Here is a 14461-nt window from a genome sequence, read left to right on the forward strand (position 1 = left end):
CTCATTGGGGTAACAAAAATTTGAATGAACCCCCCCCAGTTAAATGGTTGCTGGTGATTTTCACATATTTCCACATTTAGGTTCCTCTAACGCTGAGCTGAATCACGAAGAAACGCCGAGAGCATTAATCACACTGCTGTATACTTTTCAGCTATCTTTTGGCAGCTTTCTGAAAGTCACAGCTAAAAATACTGAAAACATTCTAGTCTTCATGGGATTTGCGTTAAGAAAAAGGATAGCATAGAGAGAAGGCGGCTGAGAATGAGCTGTGTTATAGCTCTACTTAGCGATGGCCCAGTGCAGGCAAGATAACGAAAGGACTCTTCGTCTGAGTTAAAGATGCACCTGATCTAAAGAGAGTCATCCAAAGTCGTGTAGGTTTGGAGGGATGGCTTTTCTCCCTTATTGCAATAGGAATGAAGAAACCTTTGTCTCTGCAACTGCGGCACTAGGGAAGAAGTGTCCCTAGAGACAGCTCCCTGGCAGAGCAGTAACCCCTAAGGGTTATTGCTCCAGCACTGGTGTCTGGGGGCGAGCCCAGGGCTGTTTTAAAAACTTCTGAGGTCTTAAACATCCCCAGGTCCCCTCTTCACCCTGTTTTCCCTTCTGGGCTGGGCGCTCCAGGGCACTGGGCAATCCTAGACTAGACCCACAGAACCAGGGACGCTGCTCCAGCTCAAGGATGTCCAGTCTCCTTTCCCAGGCTCAAAAGTTTATGCACTTGGGCAGAATCATCCTTAATACGAATCATCAGGGCTGAACATGGGCTGTAAGCAAAGCGCCAGCTGATCACATGAGGTGAGCAGTGACTTGGAAGGATAGGCAGCAGTCAGCATCTCCCAGACTCGGAACACCTCCTGGTATTTTAAGCTTAATAGCCCAAATCTTAGACTTGAATCAGCAGTTCATGATAGGATATGGAACATAAAAGCTTAACTAGGGTACAGGCTGAGGGAGTTGGGGTTGTTCAGCCTGGAGAAGAGAAGGCTCTGAGGAGACCTTATAGTGACCTTCCAGTACCTGAAGGGGCTACAAGAAAGCTGGGGAGGGACTGTTTACAAAGGCTTGTGGTGACAGGACGAGGGGCAATGGGGATAAACTAGAGAGGGACAGAGTTAGACTGGACATAAGGAGGAATTTCTTCACCATGAGGGTGGTGAGGCCCTGGCCCAGGCTGCCCAGGTTGGCTGTGGCTGCCCCATCCCTGGAGGTGTCCAAGGCCGGGCTGGATGGGGCTGGGAGCCCCTGATCCAGTGGGAGGTGTCCCTGCCCGTGGCAGGGGTGGAACTGAATGGGCTTTGAGGTCCCTTCCAACCCAAACCATTCTATAATTCTATAAGTAGTCCCACAGGTTTGTGCACAGAGGAGCATGAGTGGAAGAAGCAACAGAGTGAGGGCGGCCTCCGCTCCCTCTGTGGTGTTTACAGTATCAATATGTCGGCGTTCTGATTGGCCCCGCCCCCTGCCCCAGCCCCGCCCCGCCGGCACGAGCCCCGCCCCTCGGCTCAAACCCCGCCCACCATGCCCCTGGCCCCGCCCCCATCCCCGCCCGCCGCCCGCGCCGCCGAGGGCAGGTAAGGGCTGCCGGGCTCCGTGCATCCCGGGCCCGTCCCGGCGTCTCTGGGGGGCGGGAGGCGGCCCCGGGGCCGAGCTCGGCGGCTCCCGCGGTCCCGGTGCCTGCCGGCCACACCCCCGCCGCCGCCCGAGCGAGGAGAGCGGGGCTCGGGGTGCGCTCCTCCCGCCGCCGCTGGGTCCTGCGTGGGGCGTCCCCCGCTCCAGGCATCCAACTACCTGAGAGGAGGTTGCGGAGAGGAGGGAGCTGGGCTCTTCTCCCAAGTGACAGGGGACAGGACGAGAGGGAATGGCCTCAAGCTCCGCCAGGGGAGATTTAGGCTGGACATTAGGAAAAAATATTTCACGGAAAGAGTCACTGGGCACTGGCAGAGGCTGCCCAGGGAGGGGGTTGAGTCACCTTCCCTGGAGGGGTTTAAGGCACGGGTGGGCGAGGTGCTGAGGGACATGGTTTAGTGTTTGATAGGAATGGTTGGACTCGATGATCCGGTGGGTCTTTTCCAACCTGGTTATTCTATGATTCTGTGAGCATCCCTGCTCTGAGCATCCCCGCTCCAAGCGTCTCCACACCAGCACCCCCACTCCAAGCATCTCAGCGGGGCAGGGTTTGCGTGGACACAGGGGATTCTATCGAACCTAAGTGAGTGAGGCAGCCGCAGGCTGTCAAGAGGAGAGAGGTCGGACTGAACGTGCAGGGAAAATCTGACATGAAAAGCATTTAGGAAAAGGAGGAACGTCCTAGAGTACAAGGGCTGCTGCTGATGCTCCGTCGCATACTTTGTTACTGCTTCCCTGCCTCACTTTATAAGTTGCTTGTGCAAACCTGGAAGGTGAAGTGTCACTTCCCTGTCATTTCTCCTGCTGGCTGGGCTGTTCTCATCGCCTCCTGTCCAGCCGGGTTTTATTTACTCCTTACTCACACTCCATTGTTGTCAAGAGTTGGCTTGGCAACAAGAGCAGCATTTATTAATTTTTGCAGCCAGCTCGTGGTGTGATCAATGCTGTTGTATAAGCTACGGTAACCTGTGGCCACTGCTCTTTGGTTTATTGTGTCTTTCTCATGTTTCTTTGGCGGTGACTGATTTTTAAATCAGTTTGCAATGGAGCTTATTGTCCCCAGTGATGTTGTAGGCTATTCTGTGACCCCTGCAGCTCTGCCCTCAGGGCAGATCGCAGGGTATGGTTAGGATGTTGGACATCTACTCTCCTACCACCCTGAAACTTCGGAGAGGGCATCAGCAGGTGAGGATCAGTTGGTTACATGGGCTGAACCCGTCTCCTTTTGCCTCCCATCCTCTCTTTCCCTCCCTGTTCCAACCTTTGGCAGAAACATCTGAGAAGCTCCACGCAGGGAACCAAGTCTCTGCTCTCCTGCACAATTCTGTAACCTAAGCGCAGACTTGTTTTTCCCTCCTGAACTCATAACTCATGTCCCTTTAATGGGCCTCCTCCACCACTGGGAAAGCAGCAGCCCTCGCCTCAGCGTGGCACGATGTGGACAAAGTGTTCATTGTACAGCACGCTCGCTTTGATTGCATTTAAATCAATATTGTTATCTACACTTCAGAGATGTAGTGAGGGAGAAAGAACAAAAATAGATGTTTGCAACAAAGCGGAAAGGAGTACATGGCTGCCCAGGGGGGTCAACGTGCGCAGGGCTGCACTGAGAAATAAGTGCCCGCTTGTGACTCTTCAATCAAACAAATTGCAAGTTAAACTCAATGGTACAGTTTGTCAGGGAGGGGAGGAAACAAGTGGGATTGGGACAGTGGTTTGGGGAAGCGTACCCCCAGGGGATGTTGCAGGTCACTGCCTTGGCTGTCTGCTGGAATAAGCTTGCCTTGCTAGAGCTGGTTCAGCCCAAGCCATCTCGGACATGCAGCTCGCTGGGCTGAACACAGCACTGCAAACAGAGCAGTCAGCAGCATGGACTGTCAACTGGGCATGACTCTTTCTCTGTGCACTATAAGGTGTGTTTTACACAGCAGGGTCGTCACGCAGTTATGCCTGGGCAGAATTATAGTTGCCACTGTGCATATAGAAGCTCCAAATATTCAGTTTGAGCACCTAGAAACAGAACTACATTTTTCAGCAGTACAGGTGATTGTGTTACCCAGAAAGTCTCTTCCCCACCTCCCTGCGAGGTTTGCTAAGTATTTATGGAACTGCACAGATGGAAGAAGCACCTTGTCTGTGCAAGGAAGTGGTACCAGATGATCACTTCAAACTGATTTTATTTTTAGTGATTTAATTAAATTGATGCAATCTGTGACTTGAGTTTACCGAAACTTTATCTTGAGCTGAACTAAGTGGCAGTCCATGTCCACATGCAGATTTGTGCTGCTTTAAGCACAAATAAGCCATGCTGGTGGTTACTTAATCTACTGTAACGTTCTCCCATAGAGAAAACCCCATATGAGAACTGTGCCTTTGTGATGAAATTAGCGTGGCATCTGATTTATTTAAGTCAGTAATTAATTTCTTTGGGAATTCAGACCGCACACATGAGCAGACTCATGTCTGTGGGTGTCGTACATCACCCTTCACTGAGAAGACTTAAATACAAGATCTTTCCCCTAACGGTGAGTACTGATGGTGGAAGAGGGTCCTTTTCTTGTTACTGAAGGTAAGAAGTGCTTCCAGTGGTGCCTTCTGTCCCCTCAAGTCATTTAGCTCCTAGAGCACACATAGTTCCCATAAGGGAATTCATGACTGAGTCTCTGTTTGCACTTGGAAGCTGCATTATTCCTGGAAGAAAAGTAGACAGTTTATTAAAAAAATATTCCCCTGTATGAACTTGTTTTCTGATGGAGGCAGCTCTGTGGCAGAAGGTGAAGTTGCTGCTTCAACTAGTAGGGTTACTCTCCCTGGAGTTCCCTGTCACTGTATTTCAGGGTGGCAGCGTGAATCAGCTTTATTTGAAATTGTAACGCAGTCCATTTCTGAGCTCAAACCAGAGGCAGCACAGACCAGCCCAGCCCTCAGCACATGCTTGGAAATTAAAAGAGAAAAGGTGGGGATTGCATATCAGGTGTGGGCTTCAGCTTAATTTTTCTCCCTTTCCTAATGTGGCAACTGACAAATGACACCTTCCAAATATACCTCATTTTAAGCGATGATGAGATGCACCTTGCTGTTTTGCAGTTACCTTCATTCTGGTTTTTTTAGTTATTTCAGAATCATCCAGGTGTGGCTGGAGCTTAAAAATCATTGTTGACCCAGAAAGAAGGTCCCCTTGGTACGGCAAGTTTCCTGAACAAAGAGCACGAGTATCCTGTGGGTTTTAGTACCACACTCTGCCTTGTGCCAACAAGCGTGGCAGGCAGTGGAGTAGAAAGGAATTGCACCCCATGTATTTTTTACTTGAGCACCAAGTTATAAAACCAGAGGTTTGGGTTTTTTAATTTTGTTTGGGGTTTTTTCAACAAAATAGCTTCTGTTTCTGAGGGCTCCTGACCTGTTCCACATGGCTGGGCAGGTTGCAAGCTCAGTATTACTGGGTCAAACTGAGGCAGGGTCAGGAAAGCAATTTATGATATGTCACCAGTAGAGACAAACATGGTGAAATTATGTTTGGAAGGAAGCAAAGTAGAGGTCGGCAAATATTTTTCAGGGTCAAAAATAAAAGCCAGAAGTTTTCATGGGTGGCTGCTTTTTTCTTCTTCTTCCAGTCATGCAGTTCCTTTGTTTGAACTCAACTGAAACTTATCTTCCATCTCCCTTTTTCAATTAGAACATAACCAGGATGAGCTAGTGGGGACAGAGAGATGATTAGTCTGAATACTTAACGTTCACCTGCAGTGGTCTCACTTTAAGCTCATTTCTCACTCTTAGCTACTTATTTATTACTTATTACTCTTAGCTATTTATTTGTTGTTGCCTTTTTAAGTATAACAGCTGAGAAGGTGCTTTTAGGTATAACCTTCATACCGTGTGGCATCTAGGAACACTGCTATCAGGACAGCTGGGCTCTTTAAAGCTGATATAATGTGACCTTTCTCCCTTGGCAGAGAGGGAAGCCTGGCACCAGGGTATGTCTTTGATGGGAAAGTCCGTGCAGGAGAAATGCAGCACGACTTGCATGAGGAGCTCGACGCTAGTTCTCTGCTAAACCCTGGAGATGAAGGCTTGTTACAAGAGAATTGCAAATCCTTCTGAAACTCTGTTTTCTTGAGGATGTAAGCTCAGATTTAGCACAGACCTCAGTGCAAACCTCTGCCTCCATCGCAAATCTGAGTACATTCCATGGTGGTGTGGGAGCCCTTCCCCGTTGCCTGCACCAACATTCCCTTTGCTGGGCTGGACTGAGGCAGAGTGGGTCTGGCTGTTTGACAGAAGTAGCGAGGTCTCTGAAATACTGGCATCCTGTCTTGCAGCCGGGACATGGCTGTCCTTGTTCGATGGGATATTAGAGGCTTTCTTCATGTCCCAGGCGGCTATGCTTGTTTATTTGTGTTCTGGCAATCTGCAGAATTACAATGGACTACATCCTGCAAGATCTGCAAATAATCCCCACCTATGAAATAAACAGAGTCTCAAATATTTAAACTAAAGCATTGGATTATCAGTTTATTACCAGTAAAAGGCCTTATCGACCTTAAGAAGCCTGAGTCACACTTCTCTGATGGTTTTTTTTTTCTTTATTTTTGGTGATGCTGGCTCTAGGAAATAATAGTTAGGACTGAGATGGTCAGTCTTTTGTTTGCCCTAGGTGGTAACCGTAGGATGGTTCATTTAATTAAAAATGAATAAAAGGAAGTAAGTTGTGTGCCATGCAAATTCCACCCATGCAGTTCCTTGCTAGAAGGAGATGGGTAGAGTTTAGTGTAGATAATTACTCACGTGACAGTCACATAGCATTGGGTAGAAATGCCTAAGGGAGGAAAATCCTTATGCATCATTTTGTACAAAAGGAACCTGAGTCATCTGTAATATTGTGGGTCTCGTACCTTTTTTGGAAGCAGTGGTATTTCTGAGGCTGAGTGCAAATAGGCAGAATTCACCCACCGCTAATGTGGTCAGTGGAGCATTTCTGCAATTACGCATTCCCCACATACACTGAAGAGGGGAGTTTATTCCATTTTTTTAGCATTGTATTGTTGTTCTAAAATATCTTCTGCTGGCTGCTCTCAAGGGGCTGGGCTGGAGACCTTATTGCTCTGATAAATTCCTGCAATTCCTATGTGCCTAAGAGCATCTCAGGGCCATTCTTGATCAATGGATGTCCTTCACTAAAGCTGCCCCGCGGGGAGGAGTAGGAAAAAGATTTTAATAAAATAGATGAGATTCTTCATCGCACTGGACATTATCGGAAAGTATAATGTGAGACAATGACTGAAATGGAGAGCAACCACCCCAGGCTGTGCTCACAATGAACTGAGCAGTATGTTTTGTTCTGGGACGGTCATGGGATCGAAGAGCCATCTAGGGTCAGAGCTGCTGCCTTCCAGCCTGCCCCTCAGGGCTGCAAAGCTACCCACAGTCATGGTCGTGTCTTCATGTACAGCCCTTGCTGAATGGAGAAAAATCTGTCTAAACTCTCTGATTAGTTAGGCTTGAGTAATTTTAGCATTTTGAGATGAAAACAACCCGTTACTGCCAGAATTTGGCCTTGGCATTCCCTGTGTGGTGGTAACATGTATTTATACGCTGTGCTCTGGGAGACCACAATTGCCTGCTTTGTTTGAAGTTACTCTTTATCTTATCAGCTGTCTGTCATCTGAAGGCCATTTCTATATGACGTAGCTGCTTAGGAGTGTTTTGGGTAGGAACAGTAGATCTCTATTCTCTCCTATACCAAAAGGCAGGTATTTTATAGATTTATTTCATGACGGTAAGAGGGGCGATGAGAGCACAGAGAGGGAGAAAGAGGATCAGTGGTGTGACTGGCCACAGGCAAAATATACCTGGGTAGGGATGTTCGCTCTTCAGCCATCTGCCTTTTTTGTGGGACAGCCCTCAGCTGCCTTAGGAGTACTGGAGTTTCAGTGTGAAGCTTACACACCAACCGCAGATGCTGTTACCCAGCAATTTAATACTCTAAGAGCAGCGTTTGTAGGCTTGTGCAGTGTCCGTCCTACCTGCACTGTTGCACCTTGAGGGCTTGTCTGTGTGTAAGAGGGAGCCCTTACATCAGCAGAGCTGCCACGGGTCTAAGGGAGACTCACACATCTGGCTCCCTTCTGCGCTGGCAGCCCCGTGGGCTCGCAGCATCCAGCCCACGACTGCCCTTTCTCTTGGTGGCTGTGGCCGGTGCAGGGTGCAACCAACTGCAAGCTCCTGTGCTGGCTAGAGGCTGGGGTTGTACCGCTCCCTCTCTGGCTGCAGCCGTAGCCCTGGACTCAGCGCAGGGAAGCACAGTCTGACCCCCATGGACAAGAGGGTCTATTCTGGTTTTCAGCCCATCCCTCCCAAAGAGAAAGATTGTGTTATGGAGAGGAGGGTGCTGGGCTCTTCTCCCAAGTGACAGGGGACAGGACGAGAGGGAATGGCCTCAAGCTCTGCCAGGGGAGGTTCAGGCTGAACATTAGGAAAAAAATTTTCACAGAAAGGGTCACTGGGCACTGGAACAGGCTGCCCAGGGAGGGGGTTGAGTCACCTTCCCTGGAGGTGTTTAAGGGACGGGTGGATGAGGTGCTGAGGGACATAGTTTAGTGTTTGATAGGAATGGTTGGACTCGATGATCCGGTGGGTGTCTTCCAACCTGGTTATTCTATGATTTCTTCTCTGTTGATAAAAGAGGTCAATCAAATGCGTAATATTATGCTTACGAGCATTAGAATGGCTGTCAGCCTTTTGCCCGTAAAATAATGATGGCAATACCTCTGCATATTTCATGGTACTGACAGCAAAAGAAATAAGATGGGAGGAAGAGTGGGGCTGGATCCTCCATCAGGAGACAGGGAGATGCTCAAAGCTGATCATGGACTCTACAGCTATAGCAATTTTGGCATAAGTCTGGTACTGTTAACTACAGCTTATATTGAGAACTGCAGCGTGACTATGGATGCCAGGACCACATCCATCACTCTTAATACAATGCTACTCTTGGTTTTGACCTGCCCTACAAGAGCTGTCTTGGCTAATAAGGGTATTGGGAAATGTCCACACATTGTTAAGCGAAAGGAGGTTATTTCCTCACCTTGTGAAAGGATATGTGATAAAGAGCTATGGACAGAGACAAGCAGCCTTTCCAGTGTGCTGCTGTTTTCTTCTGGCTACGAATAGCCTGGTGAAATCACTATTGTCTGTTCCAAGTTTTGTTATATTTTGGGTACAGATGTTTTCATATCTTTATTACATAGACCTTTGTGCAGTTCTAGGTCTTAAAGGGTGAGGTGAGCCTGGATGGTCCTGCACTGACCTGGTGTTGAAATTGAGATATTAAATACTGTCATCATCCATGGGTCCTGACTACCAAACTGTCAGGTTAAGGTTCCTACGTTTACCCTCTTCCTCTGCACGCAAAGCAGTGTGTAGTCAATGAAGTCTGCTTGGCCCCTGGTGTGTATTATTAATCTGTGCACATCCCAGCACTGAGGAAGACATGTAGTATGGGGAAGGAAAGGTGAACACTGAGAAATCAGAACCAAGACCAGCATGCCCCACAGATGATCTACAGATGATTCTTGTCTGTAGGCAGATGACAGCAAGAGCACTGAGCTGGTACTATGCATCTGAGCAATTTGTCCTGGGGTTAGTTATGAAGAGCATTATCAGAGCTCTGTTTTGAGCTGGAGCTGAGTTAAACTTCCCAGAAATAAAATGAAAATGCAGCACAAAGAAGGTGGCAGCCCCTTCAGCACCTGCCTTGCCCAAAGGGGCTGTGTTTCATGCCTGCTGGGCTAAGCGAGCATTTAATTTTCACCTGATACAACTATTTCAAAGAAAGAGAGTTACTTTAAAAAAACAAACAACACAGCAAACAACACCCTTTCCCACTGTAATAAAAAGAAAAAACTCGAAGAGAGAGGTTATATTAATTCAGGCAAGAGGCCTGTGACTTAACTTCTTCCATTAATATAATAGCCTGCTGCTGCAGAAACCCTGCATGGGATCAGTTGAACTATTTATTTTGGAAAATGCTCTAGAACTACACCTTCTCGAGCTTTTCCTTGAGGGTGCAGCTGCATTCCCATGACCTGTGCAGTCAGCAGGCTCCAGGTGAGAGGAGGCAGGGCCGTTGGCACAGGTAATTCAGTTGGGTTTGATCCCCTGAATGGAGACACGCTGAAAAGAACCAAGGAACGAGGAAATGAGCATTGTCCAGGATGCAGGCTGTCCAAACACACTTTCACTCATGTGCCCCATGCAGTTATGCTCCCTGCAAGAGGATGTTGCGCTCTGCTGAAGAAAGGTTGGTGTTTATTTGCACCTTCATTTTTAGGTGGTGGATATTGTGTTGGTGCTACTGGAATGCTTGTCACACTGCTACTTGATGCTTTGCTGAAGGGGAAAAGGGTCAACTTCAGACAGGTAATGATGTTCCATGTCTCAGCTGGTGTAAACAGGAGGTTCCCTGGATCCGCACTCAGCACCAAGCCTTTCCCTGTCTGTCAGCTCCAAAACGTGTGGAACTGCTGTTCTCCCTGAGTGACGCTGTTCTTTGTCAGTGCACTGTCGAAGCAGCTGACAAAGGCAAGGTTTATTTCTTTTATCAGTGTGTGTCTTAGCTCTTCTGCAGGTGATCAGAGCTCTTCTCTCTCCGAGGGGCTGGCAGAGCCATTAGCTGTGGCCCATGTGAAGGCTCGCGTTGCCCGTCTCACTCCTGGTTGCAGCGCTGCAGCCAGGCACAGCTTACACTGCCTCTCCTGGTGCTGCAAAACCAGTCTTGCAGGTGAAGCTACCAGGGGTTGCAGCGGTTGGGAAGAGCCTTTGTGCATCTAAACCCTGCTAAGCAGTTCTGTAGTAAGCTAGATGGGGCAGAGAAGAGTGGGAGGAATGATCAGTGCTCCCTTAGTAACACCTGGAATGAACAAACAACAGAATTCTTTCCTCTAGAAGAGAAACTATGGCTGTGACACAGGTCTGCAAAATGAGCAACAGCGATTAGGTGAGTGCAGAATAATCCTTACTGGGATTTCTAATAAAATGCTTGGGGATATCAAATGAAGCAAGTGTTGGGTCTAAACAAAACAAGGGCAGATACTGTTTAAAATGTAGGGAGGCTGTGGGGCTGTGGAGCTTTGAGGGTATTGCAAATGCTTAAAATTAATGTGGGTTCAGAGAGTAATCAGAAAAATCTGTGAAATACAGAGGCACTGGACCTGCTTCAGGGAGTCCTTGTCCTTTGCCTCGAAGAAAGGCTCACTGTACCCTCTTGCTATAAGCTCTTAGCCCTTGTTGAAGATAAACCAGTGCGTTACAGGGACCTTCAGTCTGGGTGCATATGGCCTTTCCTGTATTTTTAAACTGGACACTGAAAATCTGTTAGTGGCTAAGAAGTGCACATCCCAGTGTGGTGTTTTAATGCAACAGGCCGCATTTCTCTGTCTGTACTTGGGCTCTGGGTTTGATAAGCTGCACAGCAGCGTAACACACCATCATGGATCTTCTCTGGCAACTGTGAAGTTTACTTCTTCTTGAGGAGGTGCCGCAAGAAATCAAAACCCATCACAGTTGTTGCAGCCAGTTATGCCGTGTGATAGGTCATGCTTCTGCTTGTCTCCACACCCAGCATTTGTGAACACAGCTAGGTGTGTGAGTTGGTCTCTTTGTAGTGTTCTCTTCCCCAGGAAAGCAGTTGGAGGGAAGAAAATCTTTTGGATGTCTGGTGTGCCCTTCTGCTCAGATTTATGGTCTTTCCTGTAGCTGTTTTGCCCGTCTGTGTTGTCAGGACAAGTGTCAGGACCCGGCAGGGCAGCTCCCCCTGCACTGGGGCATCGTGGTGATGCAGCACCTGAGAGCAGCCTGAGTTTGCTCTGCATGCTTGCCACCAGTCTTTAAGCAAATGTTGCTAATCCAGGCACAAACGATTCACTCTTTCACAGCTCTCTGTTTTGCCAGAGAGCAATCCTGACCTAGGAGGGCTCTCCCACTGGCAGTGGGGATGGAACATGAAACTTTTCTCTTTTTTCACATTTTATCCAAAACCAATTTATATCAGTGGTGCTTACACCTGGTCTGTGGTAGAATCTGCCCCAGTGTTGCACGATGACTCCCATCCCTGCCCTACAAATCCAGAAGGCTTTTGTGTTTCCCCTCCCTGCTGTCTGCAGAGGTGGAGAGGCGAGGACAGGGCAGGACACATAGAAAGTGGCCCCATCCGCATGAGACCCGCGTGTTTCTGGCTTTCTTATGGATCTGTTGATTTAGGTGTTTGTTCTGCATCATTCCTGTGGTCTCGGAAGCATTTATTAACAGGGCTTTGAGAGGGAAGAGGATTACTCTAACAAAGCAAATCAAAGCGGTGTGGTGCTGCTTAAGGTGTAAGCGTGAGCTCTAGGATTAAGCAATCTTGGGGAGCAGGCGATGGTTAGACACAGCGCAGTGTGTCTGCCCGATAACATACTGTACGTGTCAGTTGATTTTTATCCTTAATCTATTGCACTTGCAAACCCGAGTAAACAAATAACCCACTTTCCCTTATCACTGTGCACCTGAGTGGTTAACGGTGGGCTTCTCTTTCAAGCCTCAGCATCATCCAATACAGGAGAGTACGGGGCATCATCGGAGGCTGTAGAGGCTCAGGTTGCAGCAGGGACAGCCCCACGGTGGGAGATAATTTCCCAGCTGTGTTTACTGCTGCAGGCCTGGGCTGACAGCTTTGCAGCTCCTAAGACTGCCAGCAAAACCTCCAGGTGGAGCGGTCTCCTGAACCAGCTCGCTTTCCCACAGTGATTGCACTAAATGGTTTGATTTTTAACTATTTAAAACAAAAGAAGGAGTTGGTTGTTTGGTTTCTGTTAACCCTGTCCTTCTAATGTAACTAATACAGTAAGATAAAACATTCTCAGGGAAAAAAAAAGCTATTTACAAGGACGTAGCCTTTATTCTTTTTCTATTTGACTGCCATACTAATGAATAAATATGAGTCTCTGCTGAAAGTGTTTTCTGAAGTACTTTCAGCCCACATGTCACGGGTTTGTTAAAAATAAATAAAAGTTCAAGAGAAGCAAATACTGTGAAAACTCTGTCCCTAGATACATCTTTAAAAATAAAACCTGTCCCAGAAATTTCTGTAAATGTCTTTGTAGATGTAGGATTGTACCTGAGAGCCAGAGGGAGTAGAAGGTTGGAACCAAACGTGGAAGAGCCATGCTGAGTGTGGATGGTTGGACTCAAACGTGGAAGACCCATGCCAAGCTGGATGAAATGTGGGTTTAAACAGTAGAGATTCATCGGGGCCTTTTCTTACTGTTTCTGTTTTGCCTGTTTTGAGTGGTATTGATGGTTTTTCAGATGTTAAAGGCTGAAGTGCAGTGTCTCAAGCACAGCTATACTTGCCTCAAACAAATATAAAATGTTTCTTTCCCTCCAAAAATTATTTTCAAATAATTATAGTCTTTTTATGACAATGCCTGTTGCTTTTACAAGCCTTTTTATGTGGATCTGTGGGGGTTTTTTTGTGAGCATTAAGGTCAGATGCCTATTCGTTCTTCTAAGATGTTGTTACACTATTATGAAAGGCAATCGTTTGGGAATGTGTCATCCCTAAAATAATGTCAATCTGTGAAATGATGTCAAATGAGCAAACTTCGGCTGAAATACTTGTGCTTGGCTTTGGATATACCCATTGAAGGAAGAGGTGCACCATGTGGAGACAGTCCAAAGGGGAATGACAAAAAATTATGACAACGCCAGCTCCAAGGAACCTGATGGAACTCGGATTGGTTACCATGCAGGCTGAAGTGTAGAATTCTGTGAGGATGGCTGCAAAGGGAGCACCTCCGTGGCGGATAGGATGGGCTGACATTTATGAGGGAAATCTGGAGTAGGCAAGAAGTTGCTTGCTGCCAGTTAACTAAGCACTGAAACAGCTGACCTGAGAGGACTGCAGCCGTCAGCCTCAAAGAGGTGGATTAGACAGACAGAGACTAGGAGTGATACAGGGCTTGAGGTTAGGGAATGCACTTGATGACCTTCAGATCATGTTTGGCGTGAAAGCTGGGATTTATTCCTTTTTAATGACCTGACTCTCAAGCCTGTGGCTTTGGGAGTAAAAAGCTGAGTATGGTGAAACCCACAGTGACCCAATGGTCCTGGAAACAGCTGAATAATCCCACTGGGTGAGCCAGAAACTTCCCACATGGATCTGAGCAGAACTTCTGCTCCCTTGGAGGTGTGCGTTATTGCCCCCAGGTTGGCCAGCAGAGAGGAAGTGGAATAGAGTAGCAAAGCTATATATAATTTATTCTTTCTCCATACCCTGCAGCCTCTGGCTGTTTTTGGTGTCTGGTGAAATACTAAGTGATCTGCACCTGTACTGTTTGAATAGCAAATATCAGTGCAGCATAAAGCAAAGCGCACACGTATTAGAAAATAAGCAGCCTCTGGTGTTTTATGGCATAGGATGCAGAGATAACACTTGCAGGTTGCTGTTCTGTCATTTTCTGATGGCTTTACAAAGGCTGGCTGCTTATCCTCAGTCTCGTGTGAGGCAGGAAGAAGTGAGGAAAAGAAGAACAGGGATATAAAAGCAAGGAAGTCGTCTGGTAATTTAAATGCATATTTTGCTGGTAGCACACAGAGTCAACTGTTTACCTGTTAGTAGGAAGGCAGCTAAAATAAAACATTGTCTCTGTTAGGCTAATACAGCATGAGGAGCTGTAGGACAAGGAGGAAAGTAGGACAGCTTGTTTTGGAACTTGTGCTGAAGAGCAAATACAAACCCCCAATGTACACATTCGGTTACCGTATGTCGTGCTTATCATAAAAGGCATCTCGGTGT

This window comes from Phaenicophaeus curvirostris, chromosome 13, assembly GCF_032191515.1.
Source record: "Phaenicophaeus curvirostris isolate KB17595 chromosome 13, BPBGC_Pcur_1.0, whole genome shotgun sequence".
In the NCBI taxonomy this organism is placed as follows: Eukaryota; Metazoa; Chordata; class Aves; order Cuculiformes; family Cuculidae; genus Phaenicophaeus; species Phaenicophaeus curvirostris.